Consider the following 16,514-nt stretch of genomic DNA (forward strand, 5'->3'; position numbering starts at 1 on the left):
ATTCCCTATTTTTGAAAGTATGTCCCTATTTTCTGGCTTGGCTTACCCCTTCAAACAATTTTCTGAATCCCCCTCAACACATTTAACTTTTGAAGCTGTCTAGTACACAGAAAACCACAGAACATTACAAACATGCTAATTGCAACAATTATTTAAAGAAAGAAGGCACATATCTTACATCTCCCTTTTTCTGAAGCAAAAATAAATGACCTTTTGTGACAGAATTTTGCAATGCAGTTCATTAAAGTCTACAGATTTTACAAGGTCCATTTGATAATGCACTTTTATTGTAGATTTTACAAGGTCCATTTGATAATGCACTTTTATTGTTCTATCATTTTTGTTACTCTGTTTTTTAAACACATTTGCTGAATAGTATCTCACATTCCTACTGGAAGAATTGTGTGGTCTTTGGTATTCGTATTTATGCTAATTAGATGTCCAGATTTTTAGCTGGATGCTCCTACTTTTTAAGGGCCTTTGTTTCTGTTTTCAATGTTTCCAAGTTAATAGGTAAGTATCCAATACATGGAATTCACAGCATCCCTCATTCCTTGTTTTTCTACTATAAGGCCTCCACCCACTTTCACAATTGCTTACTTTTGCATATTTTGAAGGAGTGTCTCATCCATTTTCCAATACTGTACAGCAAAATTAGCTTTAGTAGCTAAAACATACAGGTGCTAGTCCCTGTGCCCAGTAGCAATGGATGTCAACTTACTATGCTCAGTCATTTATCTCATGTTGTGGCACAATGCTCTAACCCTCACAAGGACCTGTTACTAGCTGACAGCTTGTGATGTCAGAAGAGAAGTCACCAGTGTTGTTCAGGAAAGCACCGCATATAGTTTAACATTGGGTTCAGCTTTATACATCACAGCTAGATTCTCATACGTCTGTCATTCAGCTGACTTTCTCAGTGTCTAATACATATGGGAAGATGGCAGCATTGTTAAATTCTAATGACTTACAGCAGGGTTTGTTGAAGTGTCACACCACTAAAGAATGTGCCACTTTAGACTGCCTTCTACAATGACTCCTGATTCTTACAGAATCATACCCTAGCTTTTACGCTGATAGATAGAACAAAAGGCTTTTTTTCCTTCCTTGACCCAGGAAAGAAATAAGCATAATTACCTATCCATAACCATGAGATGTCCTGAAAACTAGTGGCATCACACAGTGTAATTTACTTCTTATCTTTACTCAGCCTATCAAGTCTGGCACTCCCTTCCTTCATTTTATTCACCTAAGAAATGTTACCCTGTTAACCCCTTCTGCCAACTCCCTTTCAGCTTGTACTTTCGCAGCCCTCCTACCCATTTCCTCCATTCCACTTTTTGTATTTCCTATGTTGTGTCATAATTACTAGCCTCACCTTCTTGTTTGGACACTGGTCTTTTCCCCTTTTCTCCTTCTCCCCTCTTCATATATCCTCATCCCTAGTCCTGAGTACATAACTCCTGACCCAGAATCTCTAAATATGCTCCACTAACTCCCTTTTCAGTCACTATAAACCACAGACTGGCATGATTACTTTTGGCTAAGTACCTTCCCTGGGCATCCATGACTTCCTTTAATTTGATTAGGACAACATCTATAATTTTGTCCTTTCTGGTACAGTCTTCCACCAGTGGGCTAAGCTCCTCATAGTCCACAACTTCAATCAACTCCCATGCCTGTCTATCCTGCAGCTTGAAATTTCAGCAACCATTTGAAATGTAGGGGCCTGCTAACTCTGGTCCCAAAATACAGAGATGACTGGCCAAAAAAGCAGACTTACATATACTAAGTCCAAGATGGACATTGCTCAAGATATTCACTTTTCTTCAAGGTATGGTGATCTCAGAGTTGGAATATATAATTTCAGGTGGTGTCGGGATATTGCTCTACATCAGAGGGTATGGGGGGATTTCCCCCTTACAAAAAAGAAGCTTAAAGGAGATGAATGATGTTCAAGATTTACTCTTCTCCTGGATTTATGATTTTTTTTGGTCTGTCAACATGACATTATGAATGCCAATACTTCAAGAAAGAGCCTGAAAAATTTCAGATCTCCCCTGACTATAACCCCTTCTTTTTACTACATTCCTTATTCTTTCTTCCAGCCACCCATGATCTTTTCTTGACACATCTGTGGTAGATACACTTTATCCATCTCCCAGCATTACCCTTCCCCAATGTTACCCCACCAGGGTGTGTCCCTTAATTTCTGACCATACCTATTCCCTTACCTCTTTCACTGGGTGGTATTCCTCCTCAGAATTTCCCTAATTTAGTCAACACTACTTCCAAGCCATGCTCTAATTCTCTCCAATTTGTTCCACTGCTATGTTGTATCCATATTTTTCTTTGATTACCTGTCACCTTCTTCTGAATCAGTGATGTTTTCTTCCTCTTCTGTTTAACTTTAAAGGTACAAAGATTGAAATGTGCCTTTCCAGTCCATCCTGGATCACCCCATTCCTTTAGACCATCTCTGACATAAGCCTTTTTTTTTCCTGGTGCCATTCCCAAGCCCTTCTCATTCATTGAGTCTTGTATGCCTGGTCCAAACAGCAAATGTCCTTTGAAGAGTGAATCAATAAAGGATGCCCTGACCTCCTCACTGAATGGCATAAAGCATTGCCAGGAGTGTTAGCATATAGATATGCAAGATACTGCCTCCACAGTAGCTTCATCTGTGTATATGCTGTAGTCCTCACTAATACAAAGGCATCTTATTTGGAGGTTTCTAACCAGAGAGAATGCATGGAGTGACCAGAATATCTGGCTTGCCTTTTGGGGGACAAGGGTGAATACAGAGCCATAACAGCATGTTACTGTGCACAGTGCAGCTTTCCAATCTAGCTCCCCTCAACTCTAAGATGAGGAGCAAAAAAAAAATATTCTTCTTTCTAAATTGTAGCAAGCTGCTTGCTACAAATGTAACAAGCAGCTTGATGGCTTGCTATACTGTAAATGCCACACAGAGTTCTGAAGCTCTCAAGTCCTGACCACAAACCAGTATCAGCATTCATTTCTGAATACTGCATTTTCTAGATGCACCCCCTTTCACCCTGCCCAAACTACTCTTCTGGTCATGATATTGGAATGTCCATGTATATAACTATGCCTGGAAAGCTATTTATAAAGGACAAGATCCACAGGATGGACTGTTCTACAGTTCAGTATGATTTTTACATGCCCCTGTTTGGAAAGAATATATTGTCAGATAGTCATCCTCTTCTGTCCTGCATGGGTTTGAAGATTTTACCAAGAATGGGTTTCCCTGGTGACGATGGAGTAAAAGGGGACTCTTCTTCACCTTCCATGTCTTCAGAGATAGCTTCAAATGCCAGTGCCAGGCCCAAATATTGTTTTATGTAGGATTTTCCTAACTCATTCAACCACAAAAAAGTCTGAACTACAGAGAGTACACCCACTTCACAGTCATTCTGGGCAGCAGAAGGAGGAAGAATAGAGACCAGCTGTTGCAAAGAAAACCCTAACTGAGAGCGTAAAGTTGCCATGTGAGGCACATACGACTTTGTGCACTACAAAGGAGCACTTACAGAACAGAAAACAATAATCCAGATTGCAGAACATATATACATATGCCATCTTTGCCTCCAAAACAAACTATAGACAGGGAGTCACTCATTGCATGGATAAAAATGTAGTCGGAAATACCGGCATCTGAAAGACAAAATGTTTCTGAGGCAATCAAACTGATGCAGGCAAGGCCAACATCAGGTATACCAAAGTCCATAAGGCTAATGTTTTGGGTATGAATTTTAGGCAGTCAGGTATGTATGTGACTGACTTCAAAGTCAACAGACATCAGCAGGGCTGATGCTGGTTACTCACATATCAGTATAACAAATGCCATGGGACTGACATGAGTTTGTGACAGGCATCAGGGAAGTCAACACTTGCAGACCAGCATAAGGTATGATAGAAACTGTAGTGAAAAACCGGGTTTCCAATTGTTTTATTTGCAACTTCCAGTCTGCCCTAGTCAATTTAATGCAGGAATGGGGTAAGTTATACAGCAGGAGAGGAAAACAATTTGAAGACAGGAGAAGGACATATTGCTGGAGTGGAAACAGAGTCTCAGTGGTTTCTGAGGTAACCTCTGTCACTAGCTTTGCAGCTCAGCAACAATCAATGTAGGGAGCTTGAGTTTTATTTCCATCTTCTGATGCATCTTTTTTGTTGTTATATCTTAACTTACTTATCAGTCAAACAGCATGCTGGCTTTGTGTGCCTCTTTTGTAAGATCATTCATGAAGTTTAAATGTTAAAAAGGAAGGCTTAGATGATTATGCAAAATAGGGAGATAGCTTTTGTTCCAGCCTCAGCAGCAATTAATTAAGCCCCTTTCAAAAAGGAAACCTCTGTCATCATGACAGATGCTTAAAATGATCGAACTTTTTAAGTGCCTGTTTGCAAATAGAATTTGTTTACATCAGCAACACTTTTTGGATGAAGGTGTAACTAAACAGGACAGAGCCTAACAATTAGAAATAAGGACATTTATATACAAATAATATAATAAGAATGACAGCTATTGACTAAAGCTAAAAACTTTCAGTTTTACCTCAGAAAATAAAATATAACTCCAAGGAATCTGGGCCATTCACAGCAATGAGAAACTTTTTTGACAAGAAAGAACTATTGCATTCTGCTAAAGGAGGGCATTATGGGTATTGTGCATCGGGTTTCAGAGTATGGGAATATTTTGTGTGCTGAGCAGTCCAAGCATCTGTAGGTGTAAATCTTACCTATTTATGCAGATGGAGCTCTGTGATATCAAATCTAAAGATCATGCTTATATTAGTGACATGCACAGCTGTTAACCCATCACAGATATTCAGTTATTTTGCTTATTTATTTGAGTTTGTTAACTGGGAAGACGACCCAAAATGTCTCATTTCAGTCAATATTTAAGAAGCATCTTTACCACAATTTCTAGTATGGAGAATGCAAATGCACATGCTAAACAAATCTTCAACAGTTACACTAAGCATATAGATAGTAAATGACCTGTATGCATAACGTAACAGAAGTCACAACTTTACATAAACTCATAAACAAACATAATACTCTTATAACACCTTTCCAGATTCATACCTATGATAATATCTTTGCATTTTATGTTTATAGAAATATTATGTGGTCAGGAGATGATGGTTGCCTTGTATACTGCCCTGTCTTTAAGATTATTCATTGCTAACATCCTAAAAGTTTGGGTCAGTTTTCTGTCTCAGTTGGAAAGGAAGTAACCCCAAAACTTATGTGCAATGACAGAAAAAGTGTATCCACCAATTTTCATTCTGTTGGAGAGTTTATGCAAAATAACTAGACTAGACACCTGGAACAATGAGATCAAAGTGGAGGTATGATTCACATTAATCTAATTTAACGAACAAGGATGAACATAAAGCCTCAGCATTTTAATGGTAGTCAAGTTACTATTTCTTATAGCATCACAGTGAGGTTCTCTCCTTGGAGCAAGAAGCATGCCTGCATAATATGTATGATGCCACTCAATTGTCTGAGGCATTCTTCTTTGAAACTTTTGCTTAGAAAAAATGGAGCATACTCCCCTCTCCTAGTAAACCTCCTTCAGGAAATACCATCAAATATAACTTCCCCAACTATCATGAGGGAACAAGTGGGCTCAGATAATATTTCAGGATGCCTTCTAAATAGCATGAAACATGACCTATCAGAACCTCTGGAATTGCTATTTAACAATAGCCTCCAAACAGGCTTCATGCCTCACCAACAGAAAATAGCAACCAAAATCCCTCTGTACAAAGGCAAACCATCTACAGACTCTAGAAACTACAGACCCATAAGTCTCACTAGTCTCATATGCAAAGCCATGACAAGAATTATCAAAGAAATGATAATGGCACTGGAAACTCTCAGACACCAGACCCAACTCAGTTTGCTTTCTTAAATGGCAAGTCATGCCTACTAAAACTGGTGAACATCTTTGAAAAGGTAACCAAAGCAATGGATGAGGTTAAAACAGTTCACACTGCTTACCTTTACCTGGTCAAGGCATTTGACACAATACCAAACCCGGGCAGTATTGGCAAACTCAAGATGTTAGGTATAAACACTTTTGTCACCCAGTAGATAGCCAAATGGTTCACAGACAGGACCCAGGAAGTAAGAACTGGGGAGTCCACCTCTACAAAGTACAGTCCCTCAGGGAATGGTCCTGGGGCCTCTCCTTATTGACATCTACTTCTTTGAAGTCAGTGCCAACATCAATGGCCTATGGTTGACAAAATTTGCAGACAATTGCAAATTAGGAGCAGTCATAGAATCCTCACATACATTAATGTTCTCCAGAAAGAACTGACACAGACAAATAACTTGTGTCAGAGCCATAGTTAACACTAAATGTCAAGAAATGCATAATAGTATCCTTTGGGAAGTCATTCACCCCTGTTAACCATCATATTGACAGCACACCTCCTAAGAGTCAACCCCATAGTCAGAGACTTAGGAACATGCATAGTAATCTAGCTTTTGACCATCGTGTGTCTACAGCAGTGAGGAAATAATTTTATGTTGTGCAATTTCTAAACAAAGGTATGGCATCTAGGTCCAAGAAGGTCATTGTCCCATTCTATTCAGCATTCATCAGACCTATCATTGTGTACAATGCCCACTTTGGTGTGTACTTAGCCAGGCACATCCAACATTTGGACTGTCCACAGGGGTTCCTCACTAAAAGAATGCAGGGAGGTGCTATGCAGACCACCTCAAAGCCCTATCCCTGTATTCTGTCTCCTTCAGGCTGTTGATGGGAGATCTACACCTGGCATATAAAGGACTGTCAGACCTCAATCAGATGGACCTCCTGTATATTTGCAAAAGAAACAGCATTAGAATTACATGTTCTAAAGTCTTAAATCTTGCCTGTAATATAAACAGGACCAGCTGGAGAGATAGTCATCTAAAGCAGAGTTCCTACCTAACCCAATTTAAGTTTAACTTGGACAACTGGATGGGGAGCAGGAAATTCATCCCTACTTTGCCACCTATGTCTGTAAGAGACACAGGCACAGTAAATGGTTCATCTCCCACACCCCTACTTGTAAATGTTTCATCTCCCAAACCCCTGCTTAGACTTATCAAGGGTATGAAGAATATGTCAGAGATTTGGGATGCATGGCTAGGCTTAAAAAGGGCTTGGGGGTCATTAGCTTAGTACATACCTATGAGCTTATAAATTTATGAACTATACTACTACAGTTTATCAATAACAATTCAGATTTCTGATGACAGATATCTTGAGATTTTCCAGAAGCATCTAAGCATGCAGTTGAATTTAGCTTTCAATTTGCTAACATGACAGCCAAAGCAAAGCACTAGGAACAGTCGTACTCCTAAATTGTTTTACAGAAGTTATTTATTCTCCTCAACTACGATTCCATTCAGTGGAAACTTGATACATTGTTGTAGTTAATGGCAATCAGTGAACCAGGCGAATTAGAAGTAGGGTTGCCACCTTTAGAGATGCTTAAAGTGTGCTTTTTTTACTGAAATGCAACTATTTGCAGGACAAACCATACCCCAAATCAGAGCAAAGGATTGCACATCATGTTTTTGCTAAGATAATAATATATATTTGTGTAAGTTCAGCTGTTTATTCTGTTTCATATAATATTTTTGCCTTTAAAAAGCAAAATAATTGTATTATGCAACTATTAAAGCAACTTAGGAAATATGTTTGCCCTAAAATCTCAAGACATTTGCCATTCTTCATGTTTTTTTTTCAGGACACTGCCAGAATAAGGAATGGCCTGCTTAAATAGCAACAGGTGGTAACCCTAGGAGTATATATCAGACAGAAGATCAGTCTTTACTTAAGTAAATTATGAAAGTAACCTTTAGATGATAATGCCATCTGGACAGAGAAGTTGAAGGAAATGGGAATGACAGCTGACACAAACTATAAAGAGAGAGAAGAGGGCAAAGGACTAAATGTACCTTTAAACAATCAGGTAAACTGGTCATATGCTTCAGCAGTAAAACCAGTCTGCTCAGTATCTGCATAAGGGTGCGATTTGGTTTGGAAATGCCTCAACAAAATCTACTAGAAGAGCATGACTGAACACAGCTACATCCATGGTTCCTAGCTCGGCATCACTGAGCATGCAGTTCTTTCCTTAGGCAAAGCCACATTGGTAACATGTCAGCAGGCCATAATTACTTATCTGTCTAGCTGCTTGCAGGTGCATTACTTTTTTATAATCTTAACTAGAACATAAGGTAATTATATAGGTCTAAAAACAGAGGTTAATGGCAAAGAGGTGACCTCAGACAGATCTCAGACTATGAGGGCCTTGCATAAGTAGGGACATTTTCTCAGAAAAGTGATATTGATCAATAACACAAAGTAAAGGTTTATGAATGATATAGATGATATGTTTACTTCATTTTACAAGCCATTACGACAAGTCATAATTTCTATACTCCTATTTTGCAATCCATCAAAAAGTTCCAGAATCAGAGATATGAAAACTTTCTTTAAGTGAAAGGAAGGGAAAAAGAGCTTTGAGGAAGTCTGTCTTATTTCATTCAGTTCAAAGCAACAAGAAGCGTTTTAACCTCCTTGTTTCTTGATATCTTCTATGACAGAATGTAACTTGCTTCCAGAGACCATTTCCCTAAAATATTCTACTGAAAGTGTTCTTTATAAGATTTGCAATATCTAATAAATGACGTAAATTACAAAAATGTAAGCAATTTAGACAACGGGCTACACACTGATGTTAGTATCAAATGTCTATAGATGCTGATTTTATACTGCAGATTTATGAAAGAAAATGGTATGTAAGCTGCAAAAAGTATTAGTGTTATGGTTAAACAAAGAGTTATGGCTCTGTGCAAGTGTGCAAGATGGAGACCCAGGCTAGCAATGGGTGAATTATTTAATTATTTGCCTGTTCAAGGGCTTTCTAACGATGTGTCAGAAGAGAGGGTAGCATATTTCAGGTTTTGATTTGCAGAATCCATGCTAACTGTACATATGATATTTTCACAGCATTTAAAAACAATATTAAAATACAAATAAATGCAGGTTAGATTGCTAGTATCAGTGGTGACATTTTGTCCTTTAATATTTTGTTTCAGACAGTATCATTCCGGTAGGTCATCCAATTTAAATGAATGAATGGAATTATGAAAATATAGCTAATAAATAAGTGAGTCATAACTGCTGAATGAAAACAATCACTTATATCTCAGAATTTCTTAAGATTACCTACCATGTTTTAATGTCATTTTAATGTAATTGTATACCAATACCCACTACTTGCATACACTATCCCCAACATGACATCATCATACTCTATTTTTAAATTATTAATGTAAACATGGAAAACATTCATATTTTTTGTAACTTTTTGTAAATACTCCATAATAACTCCATCTCTGTACATTCCATACTGACCATTAGAAAATGCATGCTAAGTAAATCATGTCAGGTTGTAGGTGCCTCCTTGCTTCTTCAGTTTTAGGTTGTGCATCTGTACCAGCATCATTGAACATACAGTGCCTTCCTTAGGCAAAACTACATTGGTAGCATGTCAGAAATTAGACTTTGAAAATACTGACAAGGATGCTCATTTCAGGAATAAAGGCAAATCTTATGTAAAAGACAGGTATACTCTTACAGGAGCAAGGGTGTGACTTGAGTAGGTGTGAAAATAAGTTATTACTGGTTTCTGTCCTGATATTTAACGCAAAGAAGTTCCATGTAGTGCTATCATTCATATGCATGTTTCTTCAATGTGCTTGTGTAAGTGTTTCTGGAAGGACCTCAGTGACCAATGGCATTATACATTTGGAAAAACAGAATATTTTGATAATTTGTGAATAATGTTATGAATATTTTTTAAGAAAATTTTTATTAATTTAACTTATTTACAATATATACACAGAAGGGAAGACACTCAACAGTGATAGCAATACATTGAATCATCGAGGTAATCTTATACAGTTAACACATTAAAAACCTTGGTATTTGAATAGCAACATTTCAAGATTAACCCAACCACTAAAAGTATGACTTATAGATCTTATTCTGGTCACTTCTTTTTCAGTTTTACACAGTATTACTGTTAAATTTAAAAATTCTTTGAATGTAGGAACTGAGGTGAATTTCTGTTTTTTTGCAAAAACTTTTCTAGCGACTGCTAAGTGAGCCCCAAACATTTTTTGCTCTTTGGCTTTTACAGATATGGGAAGTGGAACATTAATTAATATTACTGATCTCCTTAAAGAAGAATTATCAGACCATACCCCCTTAAAACATACTTATCTCTTCCCAACATATATTTAATTTTTTACAATCCATAAACATTTGCATCCAATCTGCTTTTACATCTTTACTATATCTCCCACAAAATGAAGTCATTTTACTAAACTTAGAGATTTTATAGTGAGTAACAAATATTCTATGTATATATTTCACATAAAAACTTTCCAGTATAAACTTGAAGAATTATGACTGATTTAAGTAACAATGTTTTGATCTATTGAGACACTCAATCCACTACCATCTAAAAAGTTCCAGAATTCTGCATCAACATTAGTATTACTATCTTTTATAATTAACTTATATAGCTTGGGCAAGCTTCCTTTGTATGTCAGTCTACCTTTGGCAACAACATTCATATATTCATATAATGGGAGAATACTGAGCATCCAAGTGCTCTGGATTATGCAGAATGCTCCGCATTTAATGACAAGTGAAGCCACTGTTCTGCTGTTCTGCAATGAACAGCTGTGGCTCCACTACACGCATTCTGATTGGTTTGTGTACCCCAATTACTGCCAGTCGGCATTGCAGTATACAAACCAGTCCATAGCTGTGCTGCCTTTCCACATTACATAGCACTGGCTGTGCGCTACAGTTTTTGATTGGCTCACACACCGCATTTACAGCCAATCGCAAATGTGGTATACGAGACAATCAAGTAATGCGTTTCAGGACAGGAGCCAACAAGAGCTGATCAGATCATTGTTTTGGATTAAATTTCGTGCTGTGTGGAGACTGAGTCTGTGAATTGTAGACAGAGGTAAGTGTTTTATAAATGTAGCTGCAATGTTACCTCTGCAAGAATTTCTATTCTTGAGAACCTGTATGCTAAAACATTCTAAGTTTATAAGAGCAATGTTTAGTGTCTCTAGTTTTGTGCTGCTTGTCCCTGGTATGTCTGTTGTATACCAACACAGACCCTGTTATTCTAGCAATATTTCCAAGTTTACAAGAGCAATATTTAAGTGTCTCTATGTTTATGTTCTGCTTGTCCCCCTAGTATGTTTCAAAGTAATTGCCTTATCTTTGAGAAACTCTATGCCAACACAGACCCTGTTATTCTAGCAACTTTCTAAATTTAGAGCAATATTTAGTGACTATTTTTGTGCTGCTTGTCCCTAGTACGTCTATTGTATGCCAACATAGATCCTGTTCTAGCAATATTTCCAAGTTTATAAGAGTAATATTTCTAAGTTTATAAGAGTAATATTTAAAGTGTCTCTATTTTTGTGCTGCTTGTCCCCCTATTACATTGGGCTTTGTCCAGATTTCTTGCACTAAGAGGTTGTGAGGTATGTCAGGATGGATGTCAGAAGTGAGTTTTTTATAGTAATGAGATGCTTTAAAGTAGACAGGATGCTATTTAACTTGGTCTAACTAAAATTATTTGTGTGACTTGTAATGTCAGTTTAGAAAATGTAGTAAATGTGAATTTTATTTTTGTAAAGTGCTGTTTTGTTTACTTATGGTGTGGCTATGGTATTGCAGATTATAAAACAAAGGTTTTGGATCTGAGAAGTGTCTTATTGAATTTTACAGATGTTCTACCATGCTTCATGGCAATGGCGTATTTCGCGCAGTGCGAAAATAGGGTGTTTCACATTTTGACCATTTGTCACACATTGTTAATGTCTGTGTTCCACATTGGACTCTTAAGAGGTTGAGACCTATGGGAGAATAGTGTTCTATTCCTCTTCAATCATATTATCCACAAATTCATTTAATTTCTTACTGACGGATAATATTAACTGGATAGTAGATTCATCCAAGTTATATTCTTTCATGAAATATTGTGGGGACTTAGCTTTTCCTTTTTCAAAGCAATCAGACCATAATACTAATCCCATTCCTTTTCAGTAAATTCACTTTAACATTACTCTGGGTTTCCTTAAATCTAGAGGTATGTGCAATGGGAAAGCACAAAAATGGAGTTTTAAAAACAGATTCCTTAACTGTTTTAAGAATTCATTTCATATATAGGGAGTCTAAAGAATGAAATGAATTTCCTTCTAAGGTAAATTTTGTTAACCAGATAAAGGATTATTATATATTTCTAATTTATCATCTTTAATAAAATTATAAGAATTTAGTATAATCTTCTCCTGGATGGTTTTCCATTGACTATTTTAAGTTGAGTCTATCCAAAGAATAACAGAGTTACAACTTGCAGCAATATAATAAGATTCTACATCTAGGAAGCTAATACCTACATAATCCAAAAATCTTATATGATTTCTATAAGTAACTCTCAACATTTTTGGATACCATAAGAATGAAGGTAATGTTTTTTTAAATTTTCTTTAAAAGTTTTTTTGTCAGGTATTAAAGCTATTGAATGCAATATTTATATAATCTTGGATAATATAATCATTTTAATAAGTACTAAAACAGTGATTTCATGTATTAATAAGAACTAACACTTCTACAATTACTTTTTCAAAATTATTATTAATAATCTTACTCACTTTTAGACAGATTTTTATGCCTACATATTTTAGTTCTTTTATTTCCCAATTATATTAATAGTTACCTTTAATCTTACTATTTAGTAATTGATTTGGGTCTATATTAGATCACCGAGTGCTTAAAAAAGTGAACGGTGATTAATCGACCCTATGTAAGCGAAAGCTTACACTTTCGAACTGTCAGAACAGCGATTTTTTTCCTAGGGAAAAAAATCGCTGTTCCAACAACAAAAAAATCCCCCACTTAAATATATCAATTCCGAGACCACACTACGGTGCCAAAAACGGCAAAGTAATGAAACAAAAGAATTTGCTTAAAAGCCGCTTCGATATTTTGCCATTTCAGGCTTTTGAGTTTGATGCATCTTCGGTCTTCTAATAGGGAACCATTGATTTAAAACTAAAGTTTCAGTTTTAATATTAAATTTCAGAAGCGATACTTCTTGAAACTTCAATTTCTTTCTTTATCTATTTCTTCAGTCAAATAATTTAAATCTCCTACAGTTAGTAAAATATCATCTGCAAAAAGCTGTATTTTAAATTGACAATCTCTGTTAATTGAAAATCCATAAATTTTTTATTGCTTCTTATACTATTAGCTAAGGGTTTGTTAACTAATGCAAATAGTAAAGGGGACAAGGGACATCCTTGTTTTGTGCCTTTGTTTAAAGTAAATCCTTGAGAAATTTAAGACCCAATTTTAACATATACTTTGGAGTCTCTGTACGTTTTTTTTAAATATTCCAATGAACTGCTCTGGAAATGCACATGCTTCTAAAGTTCTGAACAAGTAGTTCCAATCTACAGAATGAAAAGCTCTCTTGATATCTAAGCTAATTAGGGCCAATTTCTTGTATATTCCTTTTGCTAAATCTAAGATAGTTGCTACCCTTTTTATATTATCATAAGTCAATCTATTGACTATAAATCATGTTTGAACTCAATGTATCTACTATATCGGTTAATCTTGTGGTGAAAATGGAAGCAAATATTTTATAGTCTACATTTAATAATGAAATAGATTTATATGATGAGACTAGCCTACTACCCTTTCCTTGTTTAAGTATTGGTGAGATTACAGAAAATGTCCATAAGGGAGGAATTATTTTGTCACTTTGAATTATCCCGAAAACATCACTCAGTAATTCACAAATATTTAAAAGAAACAGACTATATAATTCCATACTTAAACCATCTAACCCTGGAGCTTTATCATTTTTACTCTTTTTAAAGCTTCTTTAACTTCTTTTGGGGTAATAGGCTTATTCAACAGATATATCTGTTGGTCATTAAGTTTATTAGTAACATTTTTCTTTAAATAAGTGTCAATTTTGTAATCATCAGCATTATTATTTTTAACTTTATTAAGATCCTCGTGGAATTTTTTAAAAATATTAAGCATTTTTTCTTCACCTTAAGTAAACTTATTAATGTGAGGATTTCAGATATTACTGATTTGTGCTTTTTTGCTTAACATCTTATGTCTATTAGCTAATCTATGTAGATTTTTTGAAGTCATCATATAAGTATGCAATTTATTTTTTCTAATGCTATCTCCACTTTATGTGTTAAAACTATTTGATATTTTATTAATTTTTAATGACATCAGTTTTATCTAATTCCTTAGTTTGTTCTTCAAACCTCACTTTGTGTATTTCATTTTGCATTTCTAACAACTCTTTATCTAACTCTTTCATTTTATTACTAGCCCATCTTCCTATTCTATCTTTCATATTCATTTTTAAGGAGTCCTATAGTATAACTTTACTGACTTGGCAATTATCATTGAAAAATAAAAAAATATCAATTTGTTCTTAAATTTTTATCATATATACTGAGATTCTACAAATAATCAGAAATATCTTTATATTGATTACTATATTAATACTTAGTGCATTATGATCATATAAAGGACAAGGAATAATTTTAAAATAATTAAATTGATTAACTAAATCTATAGAGGCATAATCCTATTGATTCTAGTTTGTTTTCAATGCACATAAGAATAATGAGTGAAGAACAATTACTTATATTCTTCTTTTACTAGCAAATCACCTGTTATTACTAATCCTTCTGTTAAGTGCTTTAACTGATGCCAGTATGTTAACATTCTTCTGTTCACTTGTATCTTCTGTACTAGATATACAGTTAAAATCCTCTGCTAAAAATAAAGCACCCTACCAATGACTTTGTAGTAAGTTTAAATGATCTTTAGTCATTCTTGCACCTATTCCAAGGATCCATTAAAAATTAGCTAGTGTATAGAGTTTGCCATTATATTTAATTATTATAAATGTATACATTCCTTTGGATCATTAATGGATTCTATGACCTTAGGCATTACAGTGAATTTTCTCCAAAGTATAGCAGTTCCTATCCTCTTTTTGTTAAAAAAGCAAATAATAGCATGTCACAACCTAAGTTATTTAAATATTGTATAGCTTTATCTATTGAGTGAGTCTGTTGCAAGAATATAATGCCTCCTCTATTTAATTTTACATATCTTTTCATAGATTCATAGATTACTGTAGGCTAACTGCCCTTCTGGGCCATTTTAAGCCTAGTCAATTACCCCATGTGAGAATTGAACCCTGTACCTTGTGCCTGTAAGTTAAACACCTTAACCATTATGCCAAACACCCTCCATGTTAATGAGTTCCTTCTGTTGCCATTATTTAATCCATTTACATTAACAGATAACAGATTAAAACTATCCATACTGTATATTTAAAAATATTTTAAAAGATAATATAACACATTTATCCACCATATTAATTTAATTATATATAACAATGTAATGGATTCCTCCGACACTATTTTAACATTCCAGATTTTTTTAATTCTTTCTTTCTACAAACTAAACTATAAAATGTCAAAAATAACAAAAACAAAGACAAGTCTACAACTATAACTGTACATATTGCTAATAAAACGCAACCTACCATGGATACCAAAGTTCCTAGTTTGCCTGTCCAATAATCAAACTACTATACTATCACTCTAAATACCAACACCTAAAAACTCATCAAAAAACTAGCCAGAGGCTACTGTGACTTACAAATAATTGATATAATATTATATATAGGTGAAAATAATAAGACACTATTAATTTAATTATATATTTTGCCATTTAAAACTATTCACACCATTACTACATAAACATTTAATAATCCTCTTCTATTAATCACAAATATTACATAATCTAACAAATAGTATATTATGTACCTATTTATGTAATAGAAGCATACATTACCCGTTAAATATTCCTAAATGATTCACTCATTCAACATTACTATAACCAGCTCTCTAAATAAATAAGTATAACAGAGTTGGACCTGAAGAGATAAAAACATCTGTAAACTTACAGGTAACAGGTAATCTTATCATAGTAAACTATAATACAAAAGAGAAATCAATGTACATATATATTTATCATGTTAAAAGACACACATATTTTATAGCTCTACAAAAAAGCTCTGAATTCATTTTTAAAGTACTAGTGTCTACATCTCAATTTTTTGTAATACTCTTAACATGTCAAATATCAAAATATCTAAAATTCCTTTAGTTTATTAAACTACTTCATACATTATGTACATTACTGAGGTCTAAGAGAATGTCTTGCTATTTCTATGGAGTCAAAAAATATGCAGTCTGTATTGTATTCAAAAGATACCATGTGTTCATTTCAAATCCCATTCTCCCTTGCCAGATTC

At 34.9% G+C, this 16,514-nt stretch overlaps 1 protein-coding gene across 15 annotated transcripts in view; it reads right to left on the reverse strand.

Annotated features, from left to right (window-relative positions):
• Positions 1–16,514, reverse strand: part of CADPS (calcium dependent secretion activator) — a 2,296,269-nt gene that overhangs the window by 1,312,695 nt on the left and 967,060 nt on the right. The gene's annotated exons all lie outside the window — the stretch shown is intronic.

This window comes from Protopterus annectens, chromosome 7.part0 (assembly GCF_019279795.1).
Source record: "Protopterus annectens isolate FY-2018-M chromosome 7.part0, PAN1.0, whole genome shotgun sequence".
Classification (NCBI taxonomy): domain Eukaryota; kingdom Metazoa; phylum Chordata; order Ceratodontiformes; family Protopteridae; genus Protopterus; species Protopterus annectens.